Genomic DNA, 17,641 nt, shown 5'->3' with positions numbered 1-17,641 from the left:
TGTGGGTGTGCTGAAAACATCACCATCCGAGACATGAATGAACGCTTGTGATCCATCCTGAACATTTCTGAAAACAATCATTTATAGTTATCATTATCATCGTCATCATTATATCGTCATCATCTCATCATTATCATTATCATCATAATTATCGTCACCATCATTATAAAATGTACATCATTATACATCGATATATATAATATGATAAATATACATACATTGATAAAGATATATGTAAAACATAATTATATACATCAATAAATTGTTGTACTAAAAACAGCCTTGAGCGGTAGACAGGCAAGACCATTATAATCTTGTTTTTGACACCCGTAATTTTCAAAGAACGCAAATTCATTATATTGCGTAAACCAAAGCATATATAGGTAACATCCAGACATCATCACGAGAACTGAATACCATTTACCAGACAACAAAGTGAACAAAGATCTCTGACGATGTACAGACTTCATCACAACAAAGAGAAGACAGCAGACAGCAAAATGATCAAAGATATCTGAGTACGTTCAGACTTCATCACAACAAAGGGCAGCAGACAACAAAGTGAACAAAGATCTCTACGTTCAGACCATCACAACAGAGACAAGACAGCAGACAACAAAGTGAACAAAGATCTCTATGTTCAGACCATCACAACAGAGACAAGACAGCAGACAACAAAGTGAACAAAGATCTCTACGTTCAGACCATCACAACAGAGACAAGACATCCGACAACAAAGCGAACAAAGATATCTACGTTCAGACCATCACAGCAGAGTCAAGGCAGCAGACAACAAAGTGGACAAAGATCTCTGCGTTCAGACCATCACAACAGAGTCAAGGCATCAGACAACAAAGTGAACAAAGATCTCTACGTTCAGACCATCACAATAGAGACAAGACAGCCGACAACAAAGCGAACAAAGCTATCTACGTTCAGACCATCACAACAGAGTCAGGGCAGCAGACAACAAAGTGAGCAAAGATCTCTACGTTCAGACCATCACAACAGAGACAAGACAGCAGACAACAAAGTGAACAAAGATCTCTACGTTCAGACCATCACAACAGAGACAAGACATCCGACAACAAAGCGAACAAAGATATCTACGTTCAGACCATCACAACAGAGACAAGACATCCGACAACAAAGTGAACAAAGATATCTACGTTCAGACCATCACAACAGAGTCAGGGCAGCAGACAACAAAGTGAGCAAAGATCTCTACGTTCAGACCATCACAACAGAGACAAGGCAGCAGACAACAAAGTGAACAAAGATATCTACGTTCAGACCATCACAACAGAGACAAGGCAGCAGACAACAAAGTGAACAAAGATATAGATATATGACGACATTCAGACCATCACAACACTGACAACATTCAGACTATCACAACACTGAAGACATTCAGACCACCACAACACTGACGACATTCAGACCATCACAACACTGACGACATTCAGACCACCACAACACTGACGACATTCAGACCATCACAACAGAGATAAGACAGCAGACAACAAAGTGAACAATGATACCTGACGACATTCAGACCATCACAACACTGACAACATTCAGATCATCACAACAGAGATAAGACAGCAGACAACAAAGTGAACAAAGATATCTGACGACATTCAGACCACCACAACACTGACGACATTCAGACCATCACAACAGAGATAAGACAGCAGACAACAAAGTGAACAATGATACCTGACGACATTCAGACCATCACAACACTGACAACATTCAGACCATCACAACACTGACGACATTCAGACCATCACAACAGAGATAAGACAGCAGACAACAAAGTGAACAATGATACCTGACGACATTCAGACCATCACAACACTGACAACATTCAGATCATCACAACAGAGATAAGACAGCAGACAACAAAGTGAACAAAGATATCTGACGACATTCAGACCACCACAACACTGACGACATTCAGACCATCACAACAGAGATAAGACAGCAGACACCAAAGTGAACAAAGATATCTGACGACATTCAGACCACCACAACACTGACGACATTCAGACCATCACAACACTGACAACATTCAGACTATCACAACACTGACGACATTCAGACCACCACAACACTGACGACATTCAGACCATCACAACAGAGATAAGACAGCAGACAACAAAGTGAACAAAGATATCTGACGACATTCAGACCATCGCAACACTGACAACATTCAGACTATCACAACACTGACGACATTCAGACCACCACAACACTGACGACATTCAGACCATCACAACAGAGATAAGACAGCAGACAACAAAGTGAACAAAGATACCTGACGACATTCAGACCATCACAACACTGACAACATTCAGACCATCACAACAGAGTCAAGACAGCAGACAACAAAGTGAACGAAGATCTCTGGCGACTTTCATACTTCATCACAACAGACAAAGACAAGACACCACACAACAAAGTGTACAAAGATATCTGACGACATTCAGACCATCACAACAGAGACAAGACAGCAGACAACAAAGTGAACAAATATCTCTGACGATGTTCAGAAAACAAAGACCAGATACCAGACAACAAAGCGTACAAAGATCTCTGACGATGACCTCAACAAAGAAAAGACAAAAGACTTCAGAGTGTACAAAGATCTCTGACGATGTTGAGACTTCATCACAAGAAAGACAAAGAAAGCAGACAAGGTGTACAGAGATCTCTGACGATGTTCAGACAACAGACAAGACAGCAGACAACAAAGCGTACAAAGACCTTAATGACGTGTGACCATGGAGGCCGCAGAGGGCAGACAGTACAGTACAGGGAGGTGATGTCAGTAATGAGGCAGTCTGCAGCCTGCCTCCAGGGACACACAGATAACACAGCCAATGGGCCGAGGGATTGTCGAGGGCTGGGTGGGGACACAGCCATGTGGCCAGCTTATCATGAAGGGTAGATAGGTGTGCTGCTGTTTGGCTTTCACGTGCACATCATGCCGTGTTGTTCTGTGCGGTTGTTTGTGTGTGTTTGTGAGTGTGTGTGTTTGGGTGTGGATAGGATAACTCTAGGTACACAATTCATTGTTTTATTATACATCTCTTCTTATTGAATCTCAGATAAAAAAAAAAAAAAAAATTAATATTAAAAAAAAACATGTTGAAGGCCAAACAGTAACCTCATAACTGATTGGTAAAGTTGGTGTGCTTATTTTTGGCATTGGATCACTTTTGAACTCTCAGGAACACAAAACACAATGATGTAACTATGACACTGGGCGCACTATGATTTTCAGAATGTGAGTTTTTAGTTGTAGTATGTGTGAATGTCCAGAAAAAAAAATCACATGAACGATTAATTGAACGTGTGATAGAATCTTGTGTTTCAGGAATTTATGTACGATTTTTATCACACTGTGATTATGAACTCCGAGTCGCACCACCATCGGTTATTCTGACATGAATATTTTAAGGCTTTGAAAAAATAATCAGATATCAGGTTCACTTTTATGTATTATATGTTAAATTCTGACTGAAAGAGCAACTGACGAACAAATTAAACTCGCTATCAATACAAACACTTACGACCATACTGAACTGAAAATACAAAGACAAACAGAAGCTCTCACAAACAACAACCTTGTTTGTATAACAGAACTCTCTCTAAATAATGATGAAAGACACTACACAAAATAAGAAGAAAAAAAAAGAAAACATGCAGAGTTTGTCTCTAACGACGGACACTAACAAGCACTGGAGCCTGGGCCAAGGCTGGGATTGTCATGTAGTGGCTGTAGCTTCCAACCCTTGGGGGACAGACAGACAACCAGATCCACTAATGAGCCGAGGGAATGCGGAGGGCTGGGCAGGCAGACAGACAACCAGATCCACTAATGAGCCGAGGGAATGCGGAGGGCTGGAGAAACAGACAGACAGACAGATCCACTAATGAGCCGAGGGAATGCGGAGGGCTGGACAGACAGACAGACAGATCCACTAATAAGCCGAGAGAATGCAGAGGGCTGGACAGACAGACAGACAGACAGATCCACTAATGAACTGAGGGAATACGGAGGGCTGGGCAGGCAGACAGACAGACAGATCCACTAATGAGCCGAGGGAATGCGGAGGGCTGGACAGACAGACAGACAGACAGATCCACTAATGAGCCGAGGGAATGCGGAGGGCTGGACAGACAGACAGACAGACAGACAGATCCACTAATGAGCCGAGGGAATGCGGAGGGCTGGACAGACAGACAGATCCACTAATAAGCCGAGAGAATGCGGAGGGCTCGACAGACAGACAGACAGACAGATCCACTAATAAGCTGAGGGAATGCGGAGGGCTGGACAGACAGACAGACAGACAGACAGATCCACTAATAAGCCGAGAGAATGCGGAGGGCTGGACAGACAGATAGACAGATCCACTAATGAGCTGACGGAATGCGGAGGGCTGGACAGACAGACAGACAGACAGATAGATCCACTAATAAGCCGAGAGAATGCGGAGGGCTGGACAGACAGACAGATCCACTAATGAGCCAAGGGAATACGGAGGGCTGGGCAGACAGACAGACAGATCCACTAATGAGCCGAGGGAATGCAGAGGGCTGAACAGACAGACAGACAGACAGACAGATCCACTAATGAGCCGAGGGAATGCAGAGGGCTGAACAGACAGACAGACAGACAGATCCACTAATGAGCTGAGGGAATGCAGAGGGCTGAACAGACAGACAGACAGACAGATCCGCTAATGAGCTGAGGGAATGCAGAGGGCTGGACAGACAGACAGACAGATCCACTAATGAGCTGAGGGAATGCCTAGAGCTGACAGACCCAGATACACACACAGTCTGCAGGTCCTCAAGGCTGTCAGTATTACAACGTGGTCTCTGCCTTCGTTCGATCTATCCGAAGTTAGTTCCTCCTGTTATGATGGTCTTTTCAGTTACACATGCCTTGGTTAAGGGTGGGTGCACCGTTCGTTTCCTATGTCTGTGCCTGCACTGCACTGCTCTGGCAACCCATACAGGCCATATAAAATCATATATATCATAGTTGATCGATCGACCAGGGGTGGTGTGCACAAGTGTTCCTTGAAATTGAACGTAGCTAAGTTTGTTGAACTGATTTACTGGGGAAATTGAATACTTTGCACTCTAAGCATAAAGACAATCGTAATTTTCGCGTTTTACTTTTTTTCCCTTTTTTTTTCTAAAATCTTGTATTCCCATCATTAATCAGACGTAATGCATATTTTTACCATAATAGTACACACACACACACACACACACACACACACACACACACACACACACACACACACACACACAGATATATAATATACATCTCCCCCCCCCCTCTCTCTCTCCCTGTCTGTCTCTGTCTGTCTGTCTCTCTCTCCATGTCTTTTTCTCTCTCTGTCTGTCTCTCCCAGTGTGTATGTGTGTGTGTGTGTGTGTCTGCCTGTCTGTTTCTCTCTCTGTCTCTCTCTCCCTGTCTGTGTGTGTATGTATGTATGTGTGTGTGTGTGTGCCTGTCTGTTTCTCTCTCTGTCTGTCTCTCTCTCTGTCTCACTGGAGTTCCCTCTCTCTCTCTCTCCCACTCGCTCGTTCTCTTATGCTTCCCTACACCCCGACCCCCCTCCTCACCCTCTCCATCCCCACCCCCACCAAGCGAAGCTTGCATGACGGCACAATACCCGCGGTGTGGTGTGGTGTGGTGTGCACCACGGTTCATACGATACCCTTTGCCGGCTCCAGTCCTGGATGCTTAGTAGAGCTGGCTGGGCAGTACAGGGGGGTTTCATCATCACAGACATCTGTGGTTAGGCTGCCGCTGTGTTGTGTCGGTCTGTTGGTGTGGTGAGGATCAGTCTGGGCCCAGCATTGCCATGCCGGCTGCCTGGTGTTTCTCTTCCATGTCTGTCTGTCTCACGCCAGCCCGCAAGGGAGCGAACCGCGCGTCCACTTGATGCCAGCGATTGCGTGAAAATGCCAGAAAGAGTTATTTCTCCTCTCTCTCTCTCTCTCTCTCTCTCTCTCTCTCTCTCTCTCTCTCTCTCTCTCTCTTTAACCTTTCGGGTTGAGAGTTTTATGGTTGTGTTTCTTTTGAACGAACCGTGTTGTTGTTGATATCAATGTTGTTTGTCACAGCAGGATTTGTGTCCTTGTGAAATGCTGGTTTTTGTTCCCTGGGTAGAAGTGAAGGACTTGTTTTTTCTTCTTATGTATGTCTATGTTCTTCTCTCTCTTTCTCAGTGTCTGTCAGTCTGTCTGTCTGGCGCTCTCTCTGTGTGTCTCTGCCTCTCTTTCTCTCTCTCTCTCTCTCTCTCTCTCACTTTCTCTTTCCATCCCTCTCCCTTCCTTTCCTCCGGCCTCTCTTTCTCTGTCTGTCTGTCTGTCTCTGTCTCTCTCCATTGTTTGACACGAGCTTATGATAATAATAATAATGATAATGATAGTAATAATGATGGTAATGATAATAAGGCTAATGATAATAATATTTAATATTCATATAGCGCTAAATCTTATGCAGAGACAAATCAAAGTGCTTTCACACCACTGAGTCAGTCACACGCACGCACACAGCTGAAAACAAGGAACTCATGTATTGACTTCTACAGAAGCTTCCAGTTGTGAAACAGTGTTGTGTGAGAATTGTCTTCAGCTCTGGTGATATTGCGCCGTAACAGTCTACATCTTCTTGCCGTGGCAAATCTCCTGAAGATGGACTGTGGCTGCCTATAAGGGAAGCTCATAGAGAAACAACCGTATTCTCGCAAGAGCCTTAACAACAACCCCCCACCCCCATTCCCTCACCACCCCCTCCCCTCCCACCCGTTTCTCTTTGCCTACCTGCCTTCATGCGCGCACAGATAGACAGACAGGCATACACGCACGCACGCACACACACGCACATACACACACACATACGCACAAACACGCGCCCCCCCCCCGCCCCCCCCCCCCCCCCCCACACACACACACACACTCACACACACAACACACACACACACACACACACACACACACACACACAGACACACACACACACACACACACACACACACACACTCCCACCCCTCACTGTTTGCCCAGCAATCGACACTGTCTGACTGTGTGAGACTCGATGGCAGCCATGACACACACACACACATACACACACACAAACACACACGCGCGCGCGCGCACACGCACAGACTGACGTGCCGATGGTTTGTGTGCACACAACCGGTGGAGGTTTGTGACGTGATGCCGTGTCATGTTGTGATGCAACGGGCACTGTGACCTTTACCTTTGTCACGTGCAGGCGATGCCTGGCTTTCTGGGGGAATAGGGGGGTGTCGGAGGAGGGGGTGCGAACTGTGTATATCAGTCTGGTTGTGTTGTGTGTGTCTGTGTGTCTGTCTGTGTTTGTGTCAATGTCTGTGTGTGTGTGTGTGTGTGTGTGTGTGCACGTGCGTGTTTGTCTCTCTGTGTGTCGTACTCTGTCTGTCTGCCTGTTTCTGAGCTCGCACACATTCATACACGCATACCCGTAGGCATGCTCGCACCACCCCCCTAGAGAGAGAGACAGAGACAGAGAGAGACACAGAGAGAGACAGAGACAGAGAGAGAGAGAAAGACAGGGAGAGAGCAGGAGTATACATTATTGACAAGGCACGTGCACACTATATACAAGGAACAGAAGGAGTTAGACATATAAATCATGTCACCATTTGTTATTTTGAAGTCAGCGCATCGATTTTTCCGCTTCTCTTTGCTGAAATACAAATCGTGTGTGTGTGTGTCTGTGTCTGTGTCTGTGTCTGTATGTGAGTGTGTGTGTGTGTGAGTGTGTCTGTCTGTCTGTGTGCATGCGTGCATGTGTGTGTGTGTGTGTGTGTGTGAAAGGAAGAAGAGGAGAGAGTTTGGTGACTGGTGACAGGAAGGCTTAGTCACTAACGAAGACTGAATCTGACTTAGGGTGCAGTAAAAGTACTTGAAGAATCAGAGAAATGATATAGTAGTAAAGGTATCGAATAAATGTGAGTTATGGTAAAGGTATGAAGTTATGTGGTGTAGTAAAGGTACTAAATGAATCTGAGTTACGGTGCATATAAAGATATTGAATGAATCTGAGGTGTGGTGTTGTAAAGGTATTGAATGAATCTGAGTTGTGGTGTAGTAAAGATATTGCATGAATCTGGGTTGTGGTACAGTAAAGGTATTGAATGAATCTGAGTTGTGGTGCATATAAAGATATTGAATGAATCTGAGTCATGGTCGGTAGTAAAGGTATTGAATGAATCTGAGTTATGGTGTAGTAAAGATATTGCATGAATCTGGGTTGTGGTACAGTAAAGGTATTGAGTGAATCTGAGTCATGGTGAAGTAAAGGTATTGAATGAATCTGAGTTGTGGCGAAGTAAAGGTATTGAGTGAATCTGAGTCATGGTCGGTAGTAAAGGTATTGAATGAGTCCGAGTTATGGTGCTGTAAAGGTATAAAACGAATCTGAGTTATGGTGCTGTAAAGGTATAAAACGAATCTGAGTTATGGTGTAGTAAAGGCATTGAAGCTTAACAGCACAGAACGGACTAGGGTTTGGTTGTTGTTTTTTCTTTTTAAATCAGCAAAGTAGAATAAGCATCCAAACAGATTTTACAGAATTGTGCGCCCGCGCAAGAACACACATCTGACCACTGACATAATGCAAAGACAACAATGATGACATTAAATAAATAGATAAACAAACAAACAAATAAACAGATTAATGAATTGATAAATAAATAAATGAATGAATAAATAAATAAACAAACGAATAAATGAATACCCCCGAAAACGGAGTATGGCTGCCAACATGGCGGGGTAAAAACGGCTATACACGTAAAACAAAAGCCCACTCGTGTGCATGGATTCGAGTGAACGTGGGAGTTGCAGCCCATGAACGAAGAAGAAGAAGAAGAAAATGAAATAGATAAACAGACTGATAAATAAATAAATGAATAAATGAACATATAAATAATGTCAGGAACTGAGGAATGCTTCTACGACTTGAGATTAGTAAAGGGGGCAGTAAGGTGGTGGGGTGGGGGTTGGAGGGGGTGGGGGGGGCAATGCTGTACTGTTCTTCACCAAACTAACCTCTGCCTCCCCTTCATGACGTCATTGACCCCACTGGGTCCAAGGAGATGGCGGGGGGCGGGCTCAGGTGGTGGTGTGTGGGTGTGGGGACCGTTTGTCGGAAGGAAGTGGGGGGGTGGAGGGAGGAGGAAAGGTAAGACACTGACACGTGACGTGACACGTGCCACGGTAGGGGGGTGGGGGAGTGTGGGTGTGGGGGGGGTGCACGCCGGAAGGCACGTGCAGGGGGGGGGGGGGAGAAGAGGGGCGGCGCCGGGCCTCGTGGCGTCATGGCAACCAGATGCCCTTCTCACTCCCTCTTTTTCACTCCCCCCCCCCCCCCACACACACACACCATCACCCCCCTCCCATATCACTGCCCCCCCCCTCCCCTTCCATATCAGAGGTTCTCTGATCTCTCTGCTTCAGTTATCACCCGGCCTCTCAAAGGGTGGGGGTGGGGGAGAGGGGAACTTGGAGGAGCAGGAAGGTGGGAGGTTAGGTGCTCCTGTTAGATGCCAGTTGGGTTATCGGGACTAACTGCGCACACCCCCTCTTTTTTTTTTTCTTCTTTTTTTTTTTCTTTTTCTTCAAGAGGAGTGTACAGAATTTGTTTTGTCAGCATGTCTCTTTTTATCTGTATATCTGTCTATCTACATAAATATCTTTCTATCGATCCTTATATCTATCAGTCTACATGTCCATCCACCCATCTATTTCACTTTCCATTTCTGTATCTCTCTGTGTAAGTGTGTGTGTGTGTGTGTGTGTGTGTGTGTGTGTGTGTGTTTCTGTCTGCTGTGAACCATTGTGCACGTCTAAATCATGATGCTATCAGCTACTGGCAATAACACACACACACACACATTCTCTCTCTCTCTCTCTATCTCTCTCTCTATCACACACACACACACACTCTCTCTCTCTCTCTATCACGCACACACACAAACACTCTCTCTCTTTCTCACTCTCTCTCTCTCAGTCACACACACACACTCTCTCTATCTCTGTCTCTCTCTCTCTCTGTCACACACACACACACTCTCTCTCTCTATCACACACACACACACACACACACACACACACACACTCTGTCTCTCTCTATCACACACACACACACACACACACACACACACACACTGGGGGCCAACGGTTTCACTTCAGAGAACACAGCATATGTGTCATGTCCAGGCAGGAATGTTACCCGGCCAGTGACCATCATGTCGCTGTGACATACATACAGCAACCTGCTGCTGTCCCGTTCTGTGCACACTATGTTCCCTTCCAACTGGACAGTTCGTGCACGTGCGGCCCTGCATACCTCACGGCCATCACCTTTCTCAGTGTCAGCCAGCATGCCTGGCACATCACGGGTTTTCCTTATCGTCCCACAGTGGCTCCTGTGGAACGTACTGGGAGCCACACAGGGGGAACAACTGGTGGATGACCCCACCCCCACCCCCATCCCTCCTACTACCCCCCACCTATCCCAGTACCCACCCTGTCACCCCTTCCTCGTTTTGATCGTGTATGATTTTCGATTTATGTTTGTACCTTTTAATGTACCATCCCCCCCCCCCCCCCCAGTATTCCTAGTGACCCTGGTACACTTGGTAATAAAGACATATTCTATTCTATTCTCTTCTGTTCTATTTTATGTTATTCTAGTCTATTCACTGCTGTCCAGCGCCGGAATGCATAAGGCGATGTATGCAGCAGCGTTAAGTTTGTTTAGAGGTAAGAATGTTCCCAGGTACATGGAATTTACCATGGAGTTAAGGAATATTCTTATTGATAAGCAAACCTGGCGCTGCAAAGTCTGCTCATGCTTCCCACCCCAGGACATCCTGGGCTTAGGTAGCAGCCTCTCTGGTCCTTCAGGCGAAACCTCCAGACGTTTGTTCAATGCACGGAGAACAGATGCCTGCCGTGTATCAGTGTGGCTGGGCGTTGCACGTGCTGTACTCAGGTGCACAAGATGCCCCGGCTGCTGTGCAATCATGGCTGTGACCTTTCGGCGCTCAGTCCCCGGGGCTTTGGTGTGTGTGTGTGTGTGTGTGTGTGTGTGAGAGAGAGAGAGAGAGAGAGAGAGAGTTCTTACAACATGACCTTTGCAGCTACTTTATATCGTGCTGGTGAATTAGTTATTCCGTGAAACCCTTAAAACCCTTCTTCACTGTCGATAACTGTTCTACTGCTTTATTATGGAAATCAATCTCTTAAGGGCAAAGAAATTGAAACTCTTCTTTATCGTCGTTTTGCTGCTTTGCAGTGATGCAGATGTGGCATGAGTTTTGGCTTTTTCATCGGCTTCTGAGTGTTATTTGTATGAACATTCTTAACTCACTCCTTGGAACTCCTAAAGGGTCACACGGCCACAAAGCATTGCTCCAGAGGACAGGGTTCTGGGTTGTCCTCTTTCAGCTCAGGGGTCCATCTCCATCCAGCTGCCTTCAGCTTGTCCCCCGTGCTTCATCTCCACGTCTGCCTTGGTCTCCTACTTCTTTTCTTCTTTCTCCTCCTCCTCCTTCTCCTCCTTCTTCTTCCTCTTCCTCCTCCTCTTCCTCCTCCTCCTTCTTCTTCCCCGTCCTTCTCCTCCTCCTCCTTCTTCTTCCTCCTCCCCCTCTTCCTCCTCCTTCTTCTTCTTCCTCGTCCTTCTCCTCTTCCTCCTTCTTCTTCCTCGTCCTTCTCCTCCTCCTTCTTCTTCTTCTTCCTCCTCCTTTTCTTCTTCTTCCTTCTCCTCCTCCTTCTCCTTATCCTCCTCCTTCTTCTTTTCATCCTCCTCCTTCTTCTCATCCTCCTTCTTCTTTTCCAGGATTCCCCCTCAGCGCAACTTCAGAATATGTTTTTTCTTCTTTTTTTTTGTGAGACCTTTTTTTTATCACTGTTCTGTCCAATGATAAAAAAAACATTCAAAAATCGAAAGAAAGAAAGAACAATAAAAAGAGATAGATTGGAAACAGCAGTCTGAAAAACAACAAGAATTACGAAGAAGAAAAGGGAAACAAACACCAAGAAGATTAGAATTATTATCATCATCATCATTATTATTATTGTTATTATTATTGTTGTTGTTTTTGTTGTTGTTATTGTTGTTGTTATTGGAAACACCCCAAACAAACAAACTGATCCAGGAAATGATCAACGAAAAGCTCCCAGGACAGACTTGGTGTAGGTACCCACCCACATTATCGTCCCCACCCGACACTCAGCGGAGTTGCTGCCACACCTTTCCCCGTTCATCCTACCGGAAGCAGGTAGCAGTCATTGCCCTTGCCCCATGTCTTTGAAGTTCCAGATTAACGCCCCTCACACATCACACATGCACGGCCACAAGTTCTTGTTGCCATGGAGACGTGGTCCATGGTCAGACTTCAATTTTTTTTTTCTTTCTTTTTTTTTTTTTCTTATCCCACCTGTTCTGTGGGAAGGGGGGGAGGGGGGGAGAAGGCTGTGAAGAGAACTGTTTGGGGGATGGGAAGAGTGGGAGTGGGGGAGGGGGTTCAACCATGTCCATGACTGATCTGTGAGGTTGAGAGCTGGGCGTTGTTCAGCGAATTCAGTCAATCTGTTGTTGCTGTGTCCGATGTTTTCATCATCATCGTTGATCAGTGTTATCGTAGCTTTTCTCGTTTTCTTCTTCTTCTTCTTCTCTCTCTCTCTCTCTCTGTCTCTCTCTGTCTCTCAGTCTCTCTGTCTCTGTCTGTCTGTCTGTCTGTCTGTCTGTCTCTCTCTCTCTCTCTCTCTCTGTCTGTCTCTCGTTTTATATTCGTGTTTAATTCTGTTGATATTTTCATGTGTTTTTTCACACACTGTTATGGTCAACAAAGGTTGGAGCTTCAAGTTTCTATGTATCTGTGCATCTATCTATCTATCTGTCTGTGTATCTGTCTGTATTCCTATCCACACCCCTATGTGTATATATATATATATATATATATATATATATATATATATATATATATATATATATCAGTCTGTCTGTCTGTCTATATTTGTCTGTCCATCTATCTTGCTTTTATTAATTTGTGATGTATTTTTTTTCTTCAAAAGATCACGTTTAAATAAAGTGGCTGTAAAAGGTTTAAGTGCAAAGTTCTGTGTGTCTGTGTGAATGTGTGTGTGTTTGTGCATGTGTGCGTGCGTGTGTGTGTGTGTGTGTGCGTGCGTGCGTCTGTGTGGCCCATCCATTTGTCCAGCCATCTAGATATACAATATGTCAGACTGTCATTATGACTTGTCTGGATATCCGTACACGATCAGTGTGACAACCATTCCTCTTCATTGCCCACCCCCCACCCCGCCAACCGCTGACTACATTAATGTCTGTGACATCTCCCGGCCCCTTGGTTTCTATTGCTGGCTGTGTTGGCGGCAGAAGGAGGCTGAGCGGTGTTCCAAACAGACTGTAATCACTGACCCGTGACATTGTGGTGTTCTTATGACTTGGTGGTGTTCTAAACAGACTGTAATCACTGACCCCTGACCTTGTGGTGTTCTTATGACTTGGTGGTGTTCTAAACAGACTGTAATCACTGGCCCGTGACCTGACAGTGTTCTAAACAGACTGTAATCACTGGCCCGTGACCTGACAGTGTTCTAAACAGACTGTAATCACTCACCCGTGACCTGACAGTGTTCTAAACAGACTGTAATCACTGACCCGTGACCTTGTGGTGTTCTTATGACTTGATGGTGTTCTAAACAGACTGTAATCACTGACCCGTGACCTGACAGTGTTCTAAACAGACTGTAATCACTGACCTGTGACCTGACAGGGTTCCAAACAGACTGTAATCACACATCCGTGACCTTGTGCTCTTTTCGAATGACTTTGAGGTGCTCTAAATAGACTGTAGTCACTGGCTCGTAAACTGGAGGTATTCTAAACAGACTGTAATCACTGACCCGTGAATTGGGGGTGTTCCAACCTTCAAGAGGCCCAAGGGAAAAGCAGTGTGGTGTCACGGCTGGGTGGGTGTGGATCAATATTGATCAGGGTGATGGCTGGGCGCTGTTAGGCCTCTGGCGTTGAGAGACGTTTGATGAGGGCTGGATCTCTCCCTCTTATCCTCTCTCTCTCTCTCTCTCACCCTCCGTCCCTCTCTCTTATCTCCACCCCTCTCTCTCTCTCTCCTCTCTTTCTTTCTGAATATATGTGTGTATTTGGGCGCGTGTCCTTGTGTGTGCGTGTGTGTGTGTGTGTGTGTGTGTGTGTGTGTGTGTGTACGGTATAGTTGGGTATTCTTTTCGGATCACATAAAACCAGGGAAGGTGTGTGGGTACAGCACACAGGGTGGGTACAGCACACAGGGTGGGTATAGCTCAGGGTGGGTACAGCACACAGGGTGGGTACAGCACAGGGTGGGTACAGCACAGGGTGGGTACAGCACACAGGGTGGGTACAACACACAGGGTGGGTACAGCACACAGGGTGGGTATAGCACAGGGTGGGTACAGCACACAGGGTGGGTACAGCACACAGGGTGGGTACAGCACAGGGTGGGTACAGCACACAGGGTGGGTACAGCACACAGGGTGGGTATAGCACACAGGGTGGGTACAACACACAGGGTGGGTATAGCACAGGGTGGGTACAGCACACAGGGTGGGTATAGCACACAGGGTGGGTACAGCACACAGGGTGGGTACAGCACACAGTGTGGGTACAGCACACAGGGTGGGTACAGCACAGGGTGGTACAGTACACAGGGTGTCAATATGGGGGATTAGATAGGGGTGGATCAACAGGGAGGGTAGAGATAGGAGGGGAGGAGTTTGGTGGAGGGGTCAGTTTAGCGTATGGGGTGTGTGTGGAAGAGAATGCTATTCGTCCACCCCTCCCCCCTCCCTCCTCCCTCCTCCCTTGTCCCCTCTTCCCTTATCTGTCTGTCTACACACCTTCGCCACGTAAAACACACCTGTTGTTTTTTTCTACCTTTTCCTTACCTGTGATTGCAATCAGCCATGACTGATGACACGTGACTTAAAACAGGGCCGGCTTAGTGACCCATGAAATCAGCCAGCTGTGTCATCACCTTCACGGTTCGGTGAGTCCTCAGGTCACAGTACACGTGTCATGTTGAAGAGAGATCCAGTGGAGTCTCTGTTGTGTTGTCCCCATGTCACAGTACACGTGTCATGTTGAAGAAAGATCCAGTGGAGTCAGCGTCTGGTGTTCTCTTTCTTCGCTTGTCATCCTGTCTCTGTCTCTGTCTGTCTGTCTGTATGTATGTATGTATGTATGTATGTCTGAGTACCTGTTTGGCTTCGAGGAGGGTCTTACCCAAGTCATTCAGGCGCTGTACAAGACATCCAGCAGCGCAGTCCTCCTCAACAACCAAATCGGAATATACTTTAAGACCACAGTCGGTGTCCGTCAGGGTTGCCTGCTCTCCCCAGTACTATTCAACCTTTTCCTAGAAAACATCATGCGCGAAACCCTCCAAGACTTCCACTCTACCATCTCCATAGGAGGAAGAATCATCAACAACTTGAGATTCGCAGATGACATAGATCTACTAGGAGGCAGCAACAAAGAACTACAAGACCTCACAAAGAGACTAGAAGGAAGAGCAGGTGCATACGGAATGGAAGTGAGCACCGAGGAAAGCAAAGTGTTGGTAAACAGCTCAACCAACACCCAAGCTCAAATCTTCATGAACGGACAACAACTTGAAGAAGTGGATGCTTTCAAATATCTCGGCTCCACCCTCACAAACGACGGTCGCTCAACAACTGAAATAAAGATTAGGATAGCGATCGCAACATCAGCAATGGCTAAGCTCAGCAAGATTTGGAAGAGCAGAGAGATCAGCTTTCCAACAAAGATCAAACTGTACCGATCCCTGGTGCTATCCATACTGCTGTATGGATGTGAAAGTTGGACTTTAACAGCAGAGACTACTAGGAAAGTCCAGACGTTTGAGACAAAATGCTTCAGACGATTGCTTGGAATCTCATGGAAGGACAGAAAGACCAATGACTTTGTCAAGAGCCAAATAACCATGCTAGCGGGTCCACTGGAACCACTCTTAGCAGTGGTCAAAAGGAGGAAGCTGTCATGGTTCGGGCATGTGACACGCCACAATTCACTGCAAAAGACAGTTCTACAGGGAACGCTAGAGGGTGGTAGGCGAAGAGGGAGGCAAGCCAAATGCTGGATGGACAACATCAGGGAATGGACCAATATGGATAGCGCTACGCTGATACGACAGGCAGAAGATAGAACCGGATGGCGTCGTCTGACTACGGAATCGTCCCTCATGTCTCCTCTACGCCCATCCCGGGCAGGAGAATGAATGGAATGGAATGTATGTATGTCTGTGTCTGTCTATGTCTATGCCCCCCTCCCGCCCCCCACCCCCACCCCTTCGCCTTCCGCCCCCCCTCGCCCCCCCCCCCCCCCCACTCGCACACAAAACACACACGCACGCACGCACATGCACACTCATGAATACACTCCCCGCCACCGCCCCCCTCCCACACACACACAGACACACGCCTCCACACACACACACACACACGCGCGCGCGCGCGAACCACATTAAATTGTTGTTGTTTTAAACCACATGGGTGCCATACTCAGTACATCATTTCATCACTGATACCTGATGTGTTGACAGAATTTGGACAATCTGCAATCACAAATATATCAGATACATTTTCTGTGTAGTCAGTGTATGTCTTGGTGTGAAGAAACTGGAAGCCTTGAAGAATTTACTTGTCTGTTGTTATCTGTATTTTATCAAAACGTAATCTGTGTGTGTAAAAATGTAATGTGTGTGTGTGTGTGTGTGTGTGTGTGTGTGTGTGTGATCCTCTCTCTTCCTCGCTTTTTGTCACCTCTCCTTCCCTCCCCTCACTCTCTCTCCATCTCTCCCTCCCCTTTCTCTCTCCCCCCTTTTCCTCTCCCTCCCCCCGACCCTCTCTCTCTCTCTCGCTCCCCACCCTCTCCACTCTATCCCTTTCTCTCTCTCTCTCTCCCTCTCATTCTTTCTCTTTCTGTCGCTCCCCATTCTTTCTCTCCATCGTTGTCTCTCTTTCTCTCTCCACCCCCGCACTCTCTATCTCTCTTTTCTCTCACCCCCCCTCTCTCTCCCCACTCTCTCTCTCTCCCCTCTATCTCTCTATGTCTCCCTCCCACTCTCTCTCTCACACACTCCCCATTCTCTCCCCCCCCCCTTTTCTCGCCCCCCTCCTATCCCTCCCCCTTTCTCTCTCCATCTCTCCCCACACCAGCTTTCATGCAGGAGGCAGAGAGAGGAGGAGATATGTGTACCTGTCTTGTGTTGTCTGCTGTCTCACATTTTATCTGTGCACGCGCTGATACACACATACGTGTGTGTGTGTGTGTGTGTGTGTGTGTGTGTGTGTAGGAGGAGGAGGGGGCAGAAGGGTGTCCATGTCTGTACATACATCACGAAAAGATGCAGTGTCTGCTCGCTATGTCTTTCTGTCTGGCTTTCTCTTTGTTTGTTTGTCTTGTCTTGTCAGTGTGTGTGTGTGTGTGTGTGTATGTGTGTGTGTGTCT

At 46.5% G+C, this 17,641-nt stretch overlaps 2 protein-coding genes across 2 annotated transcripts in view; one reads left to right on the top strand and one right to left on the bottom strand.

The window, feature by feature from the left end:
* The window catches only part of LOC143301947 (uncharacterized), a 70,161-nt gene that overhangs the window by 7,538 nt on the left and 44,982 nt on the right, over positions 1–17,641 (top strand). The gene's annotated exons all lie outside the window — the stretch shown is intronic.
* The window catches only part of LOC143301948 (uncharacterized), a 53,206-nt gene that overhangs the window by 17,315 nt on the left and 18,250 nt on the right, over positions 1–17,641 (bottom strand). The gene's annotated exons all lie outside the window — the stretch shown is intronic.

The sequence above is a fragment of the Babylonia areolata genome, chromosome 28 (genome assembly GCF_041734735.1).
Source record: "Babylonia areolata isolate BAREFJ2019XMU chromosome 28, ASM4173473v1, whole genome shotgun sequence".
Taxonomy (NCBI): domain Eukaryota; kingdom Metazoa; phylum Mollusca; class Gastropoda; order Neogastropoda; family Buccinidae; genus Babylonia; species Babylonia areolata.
The sequence above is the reverse complement of the archived record's forward strand: the minus strand, read 5'-3'. Positions and strand labels throughout refer to the sequence as shown.